At 30.9% G+C, this 13,692-nt stretch overlaps 1 protein-coding gene across 1 annotated transcript in view; it reads right to left on the bottom strand.

The window, feature by feature from the left end:
• Positions 1-13,692, bottom strand: part of LOC142322749 (ras-GEF domain-containing family member 1A-like) — a 593,490-nt gene that overhangs the window by 427,284 nt on the left and 152,514 nt on the right. The window lies entirely within an intron of this gene.

Genomic DNA, 13,692 nt, shown 5'->3' with positions numbered 1-13,692 from the left:
TTCAGAAAAAAACTGTACCGCTTGATTTTGTTACCAACGAAATCAATTTGTTCATCCCATGAGAACTTATGATCTAATAAAAAAAAAAATAGAAATTTCCTTTTGTGAGCAACAGAAACACTACCGTTTTTATTAATGGGAATTCTATTCGATCGCTCAGCAGTGTTACGTCTACCTGAGGAGCACAACGTAACGCATAAGCGCAATGAATGACTTAGTACACGGTCCCCCGTCCTAATTCGTCTATTAATAAAATCCTGCCAAAAACTTGCTTATTTATTTTAAGATACATCTATTCTTACAGCCAATAAAAAAAATAATACAAAGAGAGAAATGCATTGAGTAATAATAATTTTATTAAAAACTTAATAAAAAATAATAATTTGTAATATAATTACTTTTTCTTTTTTTAATGAGACTTCAGTAAGTCAATTTAGTGAGGAATCATTGACAGATATAAGCGTCTGTATACGGAGAAAATTTTTTAAACACAGTGAAGAGAACGAGCCGCGTTCTCGCCGTCCGAAAACAACGAAACAAAAGAAATGGCTAACAGGATTAAGACACTTATTCAAAACTATCAGAAAGTAAAGTGCGGAATATTGCTTCTACAAAACTGATATCCAAAACACAAATATCTTTTTCTCCTCTCTTTATATTTTTAATCTTTTAATTTAATTTTATGATTTCTGCAATGGGAGATTAATGCTTTTCATTTTTAATAATGTTGTGTCAGGCCGTGATCTGATTACAGTGAGTGGGCGTTGTAGCTAGCGGTCGTATATGAAGGGGCAAAAAAACTTTTTCTTTGACTCAGTTTTAGCACTAATCAAGACAATCACAATTACTGAACGCTGAGTAAACAGTTTTCCGTGGAATATTAAATGCTTATACATTATATCTCGTAATATATGATAATATCGTATCAAATACGATACATATTAATTTAACACTTCATTGTGTAATAGTCGGAAGAGTTAAGAGATCCGTTGTTTTTTTTATCCATTTATTTTTTTAATCATACGCGTTTGTAAAAAAAATAACTAGAATACAAAGGTGTTGATATAATAATAATTTTCTCGAGAGGAAACCATCTAAAATAGATTAATACCTCTAATCTGTGTGTGTGTGTGTGTTTGCGGGTCGGGTGAGTTTTGTATTTGATTTGTGTCTTTGTGTCAGTCTGTCTTTCTTTCTGTCAAGAGTTTTTGTCCCCCTTTTTCAAGCAATGAAAGTAATTTTTTCTCTACCACTTTCAGCAAGCAACTCAACCGCAGAACTAGTAGAGGGCTTTTAAGCTGTCTGTTATGGAATTAGGCTTGGTGAAAAATGACCATGTTTAGATATAATGTACATTAAGGTTTTAGCACTTCTATTTTAATAATAATAATAATAACTTTGCACATTATAGTAGAAGCCCAAAAAAATTTATATATATATATATATGTGTGTGTGTGTGTGTGTGTGTGTGTGTGTGTACACTTAATGGATTATTTAAGTGTTAAATAATACAGTCATTACTTACTATAATGTTTATATATATCCACTACACACATACGCACACATTATTATAGTATTATAAGGATATAGTAATATTTTACACTGTTATGAGTGCACTGCTTGATTCTCTTAAGAACTTTGCTAATGGGTATGTATACTAGCAACTGGAAGCTCTTTAAATATATCATCTGGTTTTTATATTACATAAAAATATATTATAAAAGCAAATCCTGATTCTTATTCAAATAATATTTATAATAACAAAATACGTTATACACAATAAATATGCTCCAAAACAAACAAAGACACATACACAAACTGAATACGTGTAATATGTAAGAAACTGTAAATGATTATAAAAATTGATGGATTGAGATTTTACAACCATAGGTATAAAATAAAAAAGAGACCAATATACATAAGAGAATTAAAAAATTTGTAACCTAAATTTTAGTAGTTTTTTTTTTTTTTTAATTTAATAAAGTAAACAAAAACGTAAAGATAAAATTACGAAAATCCCATGGATGTTTATTTTTTAACCGCTAGCAACACTTGCAATCGTTGTGTATTACTGTTACAGGCAGACAAAATAAAATTAAAAATATAACAATATTAAACACTTATAAAAACTCTTAATATAATTACTGACTGTTCCTAACTCAAATCGTTGTGTTTTTATAATGTATTCAATTACTTATTTTAATTTGAATCCGGGCAGAAGACATAGAAGTTTAACTGAGATGGGATTGTGATTTTACCTCAGAAATAGCAACATGTGGTCAATTAAAACGGCACATATTTGGAATTTAGTTTTCATTTGAAATACAAAAAAAAGTTTGTTTACCTTGATATTAAAATACATGAAAAATTCCACAACCCGTTATATTCGTATCAAATATTTTGTTTTTAAATATAGTTATCAGAGAGAGTATCCAAAAATGTAGCCCAGGTATACAATGACTTAACACAACGCGAAAGCGTTTTTCGCCCAGAACCCCCCCCCCCCCCAATCAACAAAAAATTAATATTATATATAAAATTTTAATTGAGTTTAAAAAAATAATTTATGTCTTAGTGTAAATGTTGCTCACTTGACAAGTGAAAATAAATTTTTTATGCAGAGTTCATTACAGATTCATTTTTAAATATATGGAAAAAGTGATTAGTTAAAGTTACGATTTGTTTATTTTACGTCAAATTATGGTGTCATATTTATAGGACGCTTGATAATATATGATGTAAAATGAGTTATCGGATTGCAGAGTACACAACAAAGCATCAACATCAATTTAAACTGTAGTGGTAGTTACGTCACTCAAAAAGTTACTGAACATGTAGCTGTTAATTCTCAAGTGATTTTAAATAGGTTGAATCGTGTTAAATACGCAGAAAAATTTCTGATATTTTCTTTGATAATTTTTTTTTTACGACCGTGCTCCTATTACTCACTTTTTATTCACTTTTGGTTTTCTACCGACATATCTTTCGGTCGTGAAGAAAAACCCAGCCCCCTTTGGTTAACAAAAGAATTCTTCGCAAAGGAATACGTGGTTTGAACTATTAACGTTTTGATAAAAATAGGGAAATTCGTTTTTGGAAAATGAAATAATAAAATATGTGTGATCGTTTGATGTAATTAAAATTAGTTAGATTGTCTAAATCAAACAATAAGGTACAAAAATACTGAAATAAAGATTTCAGCGCTATAATCAGAAGCATTTAAAGCTTACACACCGTATATGTATAATTGATCGTCGTTTCCTGTTGATATAGAAATATTGCATAATGATACAAGATAAAAAATCGTGCTGAAATTTATTTACAAGCATCACTGTCTTAGAATTAGTGGATCGATGACTCACTAATTTTTGTACAATTCGTCTCACGGATGTAGTGAATCAAGTAAATATTACACGCTCAAATTAATGCAGAGCGATCGCCGATCGCTCTTTCAAGCGAGAGTTCGTCAAAAGCATTTTATGATGAATACACAAATATTTTCATTTCTAAAAAGAGCTGACGAAAAGGGAGCTAAAATGAGGACTGCAGCTCTAAACCGACAATAATATTTTGTCAAAAAAGCAACATCACATTGTGCTAATAGAGTTTTCAACAGTGATACCACAAATAACATCGTCTCTACTTTGTCACTACACTGACAAAAGAGCTCTTCCAAATCGAACAGTACGTTATACTATTCTGCTCTTTGCTGAAGTTTTATCAACATACGGATAATATGAAATGCGAAGCAGTAAGCTGTACACTTAGCTTCTCCCCGATGCTGTTGTATTGCTCCGATATAATATTCTCTATTCCAAATCGCAACTCATACTAAAAGCACACCCCACCACTCTAATTTAAATAAAACATACCAAGAGCTACTGCTATTTAATCATATTTTGCGGAATCCTGCCTAAGTAAATGGACTAGTTAATATTTTTGTAAAATAAAATCTAATATAATAAATACTTAGCTTTATAATCTTTTACTTCCTTGTACGAAGTAAAGCAAGTATTGTGACGAGATAAATTTCGGTTTTCAGATTACAACGGAAATATCCATTTTGAGCGTCCCTGAATCCATTTTGACTAGTTTCGGCGGATGTACAGATGTATAACTCAAAATCGATTAGCCGTAGGATGTAGAAATTTTGCATTTAAGGCTGTTGTAACATCTAGTTGCGCACATCCCCTTTTGATTGCAATCGACTGAACCAAAAGTGTCCAAAAAAGCCTTTTTCTTAACTGCCGTAATAAACCCTCATTGACAGCTTTTTAACGATATACTTACTAACTTTCATGTACCAGAGATGTACTTACTTCCATTGGATCCAGCTTTATAGCGAAATGAAATTTTAATTAATGAAATATTTCGATCTTACAATGGAAAGCACATCGGTTCAAATGAGACTTTATTTTCTTTTTATTTAAATGTGTTATTATTTAAATAACAGCTGATGGATGAACGTAGAAAATATAAGAATGCTAGTGATGAAGAAAGTAAAAGGAACTATCGGCAATTAAGAAATGCTATAAACAGGAAGTGCAAACTGGCGAAAGAAGAGTGGATTAAAGAAAAGTGTTCAGAAGTGGAAAGAGAAATGAACATTGGTAAAATAGACGGAGCATACAGGAAAGTTAAGGAAAATTTTGGGGTACATAAATTAAAATCTAATAATGTGTTAAACAAAGATGGTACACCTATATATAATACGAAAGGTAAAGTCGATAGATGGGTGGAATATATTGAAGAGTTATACGGAGGAAATGAATTAGAAAATGGTTTTATAGAGGAAGAAGAGGAAGTTGAGGAGGATGAAATGGGAGAAACAATACTGAGATCTGAATTTAAGAGAGCATTAAAAGATTTAAATGGCAGAAAGGCTCCTGGAATAGATGGAATACCTGTAGAATTACTGCGCAGTGCAGGGGAGGAGGCGATTGATAGATTATACAAACTGGTGTGTAATATTTATGAAAAAGGGGAATTTCCGTCAGACTTCAAAAAAAGTGTTATGGTAATGATACCAAAGAAATCAGGGGCAGATAAATGTGAAGAATACAGAACAATTAGTTTAACTAGTCATGCATCAAAAATCTTAACTAGAATTCTATACAGAAGAATTGAGAGGAGAGTGGAGGAAGTGTTAGGAGAAGACCAATTTGGTTTCAGGAAAAGTATAGGGACAAGGGAAGCAATTTTAGGCCTCAGATTAATAGTAGAAGGAAGATTAAAGAAAAACAAACCAACATACTTGGCGTTTATAGACCTAGAAAAGGCATTCGATAACGTAGACTGGAATAAAATGTTCAGCATTTTAAAAAAATTAGGGTTCAAATACAGAGATAGAAGAACGATTGCTAACATGTACAGGAACCAAACAGCAACAGTAGCAATTGAAGAACATAAGAAAGAAGCCATAATAAGAAAGGGAGTCCGACAAGGATGTTCTCTATCTCCGTTACTTTTTAATCTTTACATGGAACGAGCAGTTAATGATGTTAAAGAACAATTTAGATTCGGTGTAACAGTACAAGGTGAAAAGATAAAGATGCTACGATTTGCTGATGATATAGTAATTCTAGCCGAGAATAAAAAGGATTTAGAAGAAACAATGAACGGCATAGATGAAGTCCTACGCAAGAACTATCGCATGAAAATAAACAAGAACAAAACAAAAGTAATGAAATGTAGTAGAAATAACAAAGATGGACCACTGAATGTGAAAATAGGAGGAGAAAAGATTATGGAGGTAGAAGAATTTTGTTATTTGGGAAGTAGAATTACTAAAGATGGACGAAGCAGGAGCGATATAAAATGCCGAATAGCACAAGCTAAACGAGCCTTCAGTAAGAAATATAAGTTGTTTACATCAAAAATTAATTTAAATGTCAGGAAAAGATTTTTGAAAGTGTATGTTTGGAGTGTCGCTTTATATGGAAGTGAAACTTGGACAATTGGAGTATCTGAGAAGAAAAGGTTAGAAGCTTTCGAAATGTGGTGCTATAGGAGAATGTTAAAAATCAGATGGGTGGATAAAGTGACAAATGAGGAGGTATTGCGGCAAATAGATGAAGAAAGAAGCATTTGGAAAAATATAGTTAAAAGAAGAAACAGACTTATAGGCCACATACTAAGGCATCCTGGAATAGTCGCTTTAATTTTGGAAGGACAGGTAGAAGGGAAAAATTGTGTAGGCAGGCCACGTTTGGAATATGTAAAACAAATTGTTAGGGATGTAGGATGTAGAGGGTATACTGAAATGAAACGACTAGCACTAGATAGGGAATCTTGGAGAGCTGCATCAAACCAGTCAAATGACTGAAGACAAAAAACAAAAATTATTTAAATAATTATTAACCCGTGATTGTAAAAAAAACTTACAATAAATAGTTATTTAATAACAACAATAAAAAAAAAATGAAAAAATCAGAAGTTATTAGTGAAATAAAATTTTATGTACTTTGAAAGTGTGTATATGTAATTTAATAGGTATTATTACATATGTTTACGTGTGGATTTGGTGAAACATCTGATTATATAATATTAATTGAAAATTCTAATTTAGAATCGTATAATTTTTGGATTTTCTAGTTTAATTTCAGTTCAATTTTATTTAATTATTCTGTAATCTCTGTTTAAGTTTATCTACATTAAATTTAACTACAGAGTGACTGAATAATAGACCCTCACAAGAACAACACATCTACTGAGGCATACATGCCCGATCTTTAATAGATTGCAAAAAGTTCTTATCTTTTAGTTTATTTCTCCTCTGATACTGTCGGACAATATTTTCCGTAAATCGGAGTTGAACATCATTTTGTTTATTTATTTTTTGTTGCCAATCATTTAATTGCTCTTTGGTTTGAAATAATTCTTCTGATCTTAATTTGTGTACACGTCCTCCAGTTTTCAAATTTTCTCTCTCTTTACATGCATCATCCTCTCTTAAACTTGTTATTCTTTCCTTTGTCTTAACAAAGTTATATTTATTATCTTTTCTTATGTTTTTATATTTTCTTTGTTTGCAACATTTTCTTCGTTTATTTTTTTTTTTGTTTGCAGCATTTTCTTCCTTTTTTCATTTTCCTTCTTTCTTTCAACTTTTTTTTAATTTTAAAATAATGATTTATTAATAATTATTAACCTCTATTATATAAAAAAATTACAATAACTAATAATTCAATTTCGGAGTAACAGTACAAGGTGAAAAGATAAAGATGCTACGATTTGCTGACGATATAGTAATTCTAGCCGAGAATAAAAAGGATTTAGAAGAAACAATGAACGGCATAGATGAAGTCCTACGCAAGAGCTATCACATGAAAATAAACAAGAACAAAAGAAAGTAATGAAATGTAGTAGAAATAACAAAGATGGACTTCTGAATGTGAAAATAGGAGGAGAAAAGATTATGGAGGTAGAAGAATTTTGTTATTTGGGAAGTAGAATTACTAAAGATGGACGAAGCAGGAGCGATATAAAATGCCGAATAGCACAAGCGAAACGAGCCTTCAGTAAGAAATATAATTTGTTTACAACAAAAATTAATTTAAATGTCAGGAAAAGTGTTTTGAAAATGTTTTGAAAGTGTATGTTTCGAGTGTCGCTTTATATGGAAGTGAAACTTGGACAATCGGAGTATCTGAGAAGAAAAGATTAATTAGAAGCTTTTGAAATGCGGTGCTATAGGAGAATGTTAAAAATCAGATGGGTGGATAAAGTGACAAATGAAGAGGTATTGCGACAAATAGATGAAGAAAGATGCATTTGGAAAAAATATAGTTAAAAGAAGAGACAGACTTATAGGCCACATACTAAGGCATCCTGGAATAGTCGCTTTAATATTGGAAGGACAGGTAGAAGGAAAAAATTGTGTAGGCAGGCCACGTTTGGAATATGTAAAACAAATTGTTAGGGATGTAGGATGTAGAGGGTATACTGAAATGAAACGACTAGCACTAGATAGGGAATCTTGGAGAGCTGCATCAAACCAGTCAAATGACTGAAGACAAAAAAATAATAATTTAATAATACGAGTACAATAAAAAAATAAAATAAATTTAAAAAAGTGAAAAAAAACCAGACGTTATTACTGAAATAACATTTTGTGTACTTTTAAAAATGTGTATATGTAATTTAACAGGTGAACAAGTCATGTAATGTCCACATCAAATTTTTTATCCAGTATTTATACCACGGTCTTACAGGCCAGAGTACATTACAAACTAAGTCGGAGTAGTATTATCACTGCTAGTTTTTAGTTCCTTCATTGGTTGTATTAAAAACAATTAATAATAATTTTTATCATTAGTAATAATAGAACGTGCTAAAAATTGTCCGACTGCATAATTTTTGCAATCAGCATTTTTCGATTTCGGCCATATTTCAACTTCTAATCAACCGATTTGAACATATAAGCTGTTATTTTGTTAAAAATAGTAGACTTAACATTTCATCCAATAAAATATAATTCGATAAAAGTAATATTTACGAAGCCATTTTAGAAATTTTCAAAGGTAAAACTTTCAACCCTACATATATTTTATGGATAATGTCGAGTAAATTTACATCAGATTTCACTAAAATAGCTCGGTTAGTTTTTTATGTAAAAATTTTTACTGATAAGAAAAACAAAATGGCGAACAGAGGGGAATGAAGCGAGGTAAGGAATTTATCCACGTGAATGTTTTTATTTATTTTGATGTCCTGATCGGTCCCTTAAGTTTGGGTAACATCTCCCGGAACACTCAAGTGTATATTTCTGTGCAACAAATTGTGTTTTTATATGCTATTCGGTTTATTTTTGTACAGCGATTCGGTACGAGATATAAAATTATACTCAAGATACAAGTGAACTGGCTCGCGGTTAACCTCTTGGATAACAGGGAGGACGTTAGGCACCTAAAGCGACTGTTAAGTCCTCCGAGATTTGAGGTGAATCAGCTACCCTAGGGTGTTGCGGAACGACAAAATTCTTCATTTCATTTTTCCATTTACTTTTGTTGTTTCTTTGATTTGTTTCACTGTTTATTTGTTTGATTAGTTATTCTTTGTGCGACCGATAAGATAATTTTTTATTGTTTTCTTTGTTTTTTTATTCGGAACTATTGACTCTGATCAACGTTCTTTGGACTTATCTTTGTCTGTACTTATTTATGTTTATTATATATTTATATATACTGTGTAAGAGTATATATACTGTGCGTGAGTGTGGGTGTGTGTGTTTAGGTAGGTAGGTGTGCCTTCCAGAAGCGGAAGGTCAGGGATTTATGATGAGCCAGGAGGTACCCCGACGGGGGCGGCCAGTAAGGGCCCTAAGCTAGGGTGGGTTTATTTGCCGCCACGGCTCATGGGTGCGACTGAGGTTAAAATCTAGGTAGGTGTGTGTGTGTGTGTGTGTGTGTGTATGTGTGTGTGTGTGTACAGACTTTGAGGGATTTCAATGGAAACCCTTCTCTGCATATCATTTTTTTTTTTTTGGTATTCTAATTTACTTATGGTTCGGATAAATTTAATCCGATTATAAATTAAACACTGCTGCAAAAAAGAATTACTTTCTCTATTAAAAATTCTACCAAAGTAGTAGGTTATGAATATATTATTTTACTCTTCATTTCTTAATAAAATGTACTTTTCTTTTTCATAATACACCAATTAACCCAGTCACCTACTTGTAGGACATCTGATTTCTAATAAAATAATGCTATTTTAAAAGAAAAAGATCATCAGTTATTTATTAACAAGGTATACAAATTTAAGGAAAATGAAAATACATTTAAATTTTGGAAAAAACCTAAAAAAAAGATAAAATAACTAATAACGAAATAAAATCGAATAGTAGGTGATAGACGAAGAGTGGAGAGTTCATCCAGTAAACTATCAAAAACGTCCTTTTACATCTCAAGAAAAAACAACAGCGATACTTCAATACATTAGTAATTTTTAATTTTGTTTTTCTTTTTTTTTACAACCAACGTTTATTCCCCTACAGAGGCGATTCCTTACACTAAGAACATAAAGCTAACCAGTAAATCTAACTTCATGGCCTCCTCTTTCTCAGAAAGCTTTGGTATTCGGTAACTTCGGATCGTTAATTTACTCATGGTCAATCGGTTCTGGATTCAAAATTCTAAAACTGCAGAGCACCAACTCGCTGTATCATGATGTCCAATTTGGTATCGTAGCGTTTTATGATGATACAACCCCGTTTGCAACAATCGGTAAATTTAAGCGCGCTATAAAGATAAAAAGTCGTGCATAGAGCTTATAAATATTTTTTTATTGCTTTACCAGTAATAAATGGTTTGGAATGATTATATTTATTGTGGATAAATAAACAACATTTTTCTTTTTATTAAAATTAGTTATTTTAAACGGTTTTTATGCAGTAATTAAATTTATTATTGCGTTTAGAAATTACACGAAACGTACGGTCGTTTTGTGTGATGTAATAAAATAATTATCTAAAGTCTAATGAATTTAATATTCCATAACAATATTAAACTATTCGTACCGTTCATTACATATTAATAACATCATACTCTCGACTAATAAACACGAGTAGCCTAGAGGAGTGCAGCAATTAATTTATTACCCGCAACCGACAACCAGTCCTTAAATGTATTAGCTTTTATATTTAAATTAACATAGCTTAAAATTTCCCTTAATTATATAGTTCATAAATCACAAATTCATTCGATCAATTGATTACGAAATAATAGAAAAACAAACTAACTTGACCGGTCACCGAACATATCTTCTATTTAAAAATATTACAAATACAAAGAGACAAAACAATAAATATCGATCTAGCGGAATGGCAGTGACCTCAATTTTCCTCAGTAAAGTTTCGAATTTGAATCCATGTTAGGTATTATATTCAAAATTTAAGATAATGTAAAATAAATAATATTTTTATAACTGAATAAATTATAAATTTTTATAAATTACACTTAAATTTGGAGAAATGAAATTCGTACATCTCTCTTTAAAATATAAAACGGAGAACTCAATGCCCTGAAAGATAATTTTAGGTTTAATGAAATTTTATTAACTTAATCTAAATGATGATTCAGGAAGAAAGGGAAATAATTTGGAAACTGATTTTAGAACTCGGAATAAGGAAAGTTCATACAAACATATGTTCATAAACGCTATGTTATCGAATTACGGCTAGAAAATATTTTCGCCTGGAATTATGTTCCTCCCGGTGAAATGAGATCTTACCGAAATTTTAAAGGCGTTATATGAGGGGTAAACGTAATGATTTTTTATTTTTTGACTTGAAATCGAATAAAACTGATCCCAGAACTGTATCTTCCGTAGTTTTCTTGAATTCCTACGTAAAAAAGAAAAATTGTATATAAAAAAACATGCTTTTTTCGGTTTGAAGTACAATAACTTTGTTAATTCTGAAAAAAATGTATGTAATAAAGTCTATGAAAAAATATTATTATTAAAAATGAACCTTTATAAAACAGAAAAATGTTATGAATTTGTAAAACTTAAAAACATCTGTTCTTAGTACAAAAAATTTAGACCTTAAATTATTTTTAGAATTTTTAATAATTATAGTGACAATGGTACATTTCCCAGCGTTTATGTTTCATATGAACGTCAACCGCTACATGGTTATGAAAAGGAAAATATTCTCTGGTATAGCTTAGTCCTACAACAAGCTCGCGAAGAATTTCTACACGATTCTACGTTCCACAAAGTTCAATAAGGAAGAAAATAGGTGCTCAAAGACTGCATCCGTATCTTGTTCAGAAAGTTCAACACCTCTATCTTGGTGACCGTGCCATACGACTGCACTTTTGTCGGTGGGCTGACAATAATTACCACTTCGTTCATACTATTTTCCGGTGAAGCTACTTTTATCTGGAATGGCATAAACAACATACGAAATTCACATCGGTGGTCTGAAGAAAACTGGCACGCTGTACTCGAATCCAGCAATAATTTTCGGTGAACGTTTGATGTGGTGTGATCGACACCAATTAATTAGCCCTTTCGAGCTATAACAACGTGTCACTGTAAAAGAATTACCTGGAATTTATAACAATGCTAGAAAATTTCTCATTGACGAAACGAACTGAAATGTACTATCAACCTGATGGAGCTCCACCGTATTCCACGAATGAAGTAAGACAATTCTTAGATGAAAAAATTACTAGTAAATGGAATGGTCGTAGAGGGCCGGTAAAATGACCACCTAGATCACCGGGATCTTATTCTCTAAAGATTACTGTTTACGGGGAGGGATGAAATATGAGGTATACAAGCAAAACGTAGACACACGTGATGGACTGATTGCTCGCATTCTCAATGTTGTTGCTCTCCTCGAGGAACACGAATATACCATTAGACTGAAGATGAAAGGCGAAAGAAAATGTAAGGAGACGAGTTGTTGATATCAGTGGCGAAATTTTCAAACCTTTATTGTAAATTAATACAGTATAAACCAAGCTGAGTATTCATTTAAAGTAAATTAAAAGTAATTTAATTTTTCAAAGGTCTACATTTATTGTACCAAAACAGCTGTTTTTAATTTGTTCAAGTTCATAACATTTTTCTGTTAAGTTTTATTCTGTTTTGTTTTTAGTAATAAAAGTTGATTTTTGTTTTTTGAAGACTTTCAATTTTCAGAGGACTTTACCAATTTTCTCAGAATTAAATTTTCTACATATCTTGATAATGAAATTTATGCGTTTATTAGACATTTAACAAAGTTATTGTACTTCAAATCTAAACAGACGTGTTTTTCATTACCAAATTGTTCTGTTATACGTAGAATATCATGAAAACCACGAAAGAAACAGTTCCGGGACCTGTTTTATTAGATTTTTCAGGCCAAAACACATTAGAAACCATCAGTCTGATCCTTATATAACACGTTAAAAATTTCAGTATGACCTCATTTTACCGGGAGAACTGAAATCCGGGTAAAATTTTTCGCTAGCCGTAACTCGATAACAAAAAATTAAATTGTTTAGTTGTGTATTATAGAGCGAGTTAAACTTTAAACAAAAATGTGAGTCGTTTAAACTTTTTATGTTTTCCTCAAAATTTTATTTAAAGATATGGTAACATAGAGACAAAAATAATATTGTTAAGGTAATCCCAAAGTGCATCTTTAGCTTTGGTTTAAAAAAATAAAATTATTCTGCACGCAGGTAAAAGTATAAAAAGAGAGAAATTTATAAAAAGATAGATATAAAGCATTCTTTAGATTTATAAACAAGTTTAAAAAGTAATCACACCCTTAATTCTTTACTACGTTCGTCATAAGCTGAACATAATGAGAAAATTAAATTCTGTATTTATAAAAAGATTTTTAAACTGCAAACATATATTAAAGATTTATTTTCAAGAATTAAACGGATATTATATTTTTATAATATCCTTTTGAAAGTAACTTTCCAGTTCTTTCTTCAGCGTAGATACCGATGGCACCCATCATAAAAAAGTAGGATATCTTTATTTTTAATACACTAATAATAATATATTATCGGTATCATGTTCTCTCGTTTTATATGTTGTTTTTATCAAATTTATTACGGATTAAATATTTGTTTTTAACTCGCTTAATGTTACTGAACATGCAACAGATTTCTACGAGATGATATGAAAAAAAAGTGATTCTGTTTTGTGCATAGTACGTGTATGTGTTATTTCGTTATTAAT

Source organism: Lycorma delicatula, chromosome 4, assembly GCF_047948215.1.
Source record: "Lycorma delicatula isolate Av1 chromosome 4, ASM4794821v1, whole genome shotgun sequence".
NCBI classification, from domain to species: Eukaryota; Metazoa; Arthropoda; class Insecta; order Hemiptera; family Fulgoridae; genus Lycorma; species Lycorma delicatula.
This window is presented reverse-complemented; position numbering and strand designations above follow the sequence as displayed.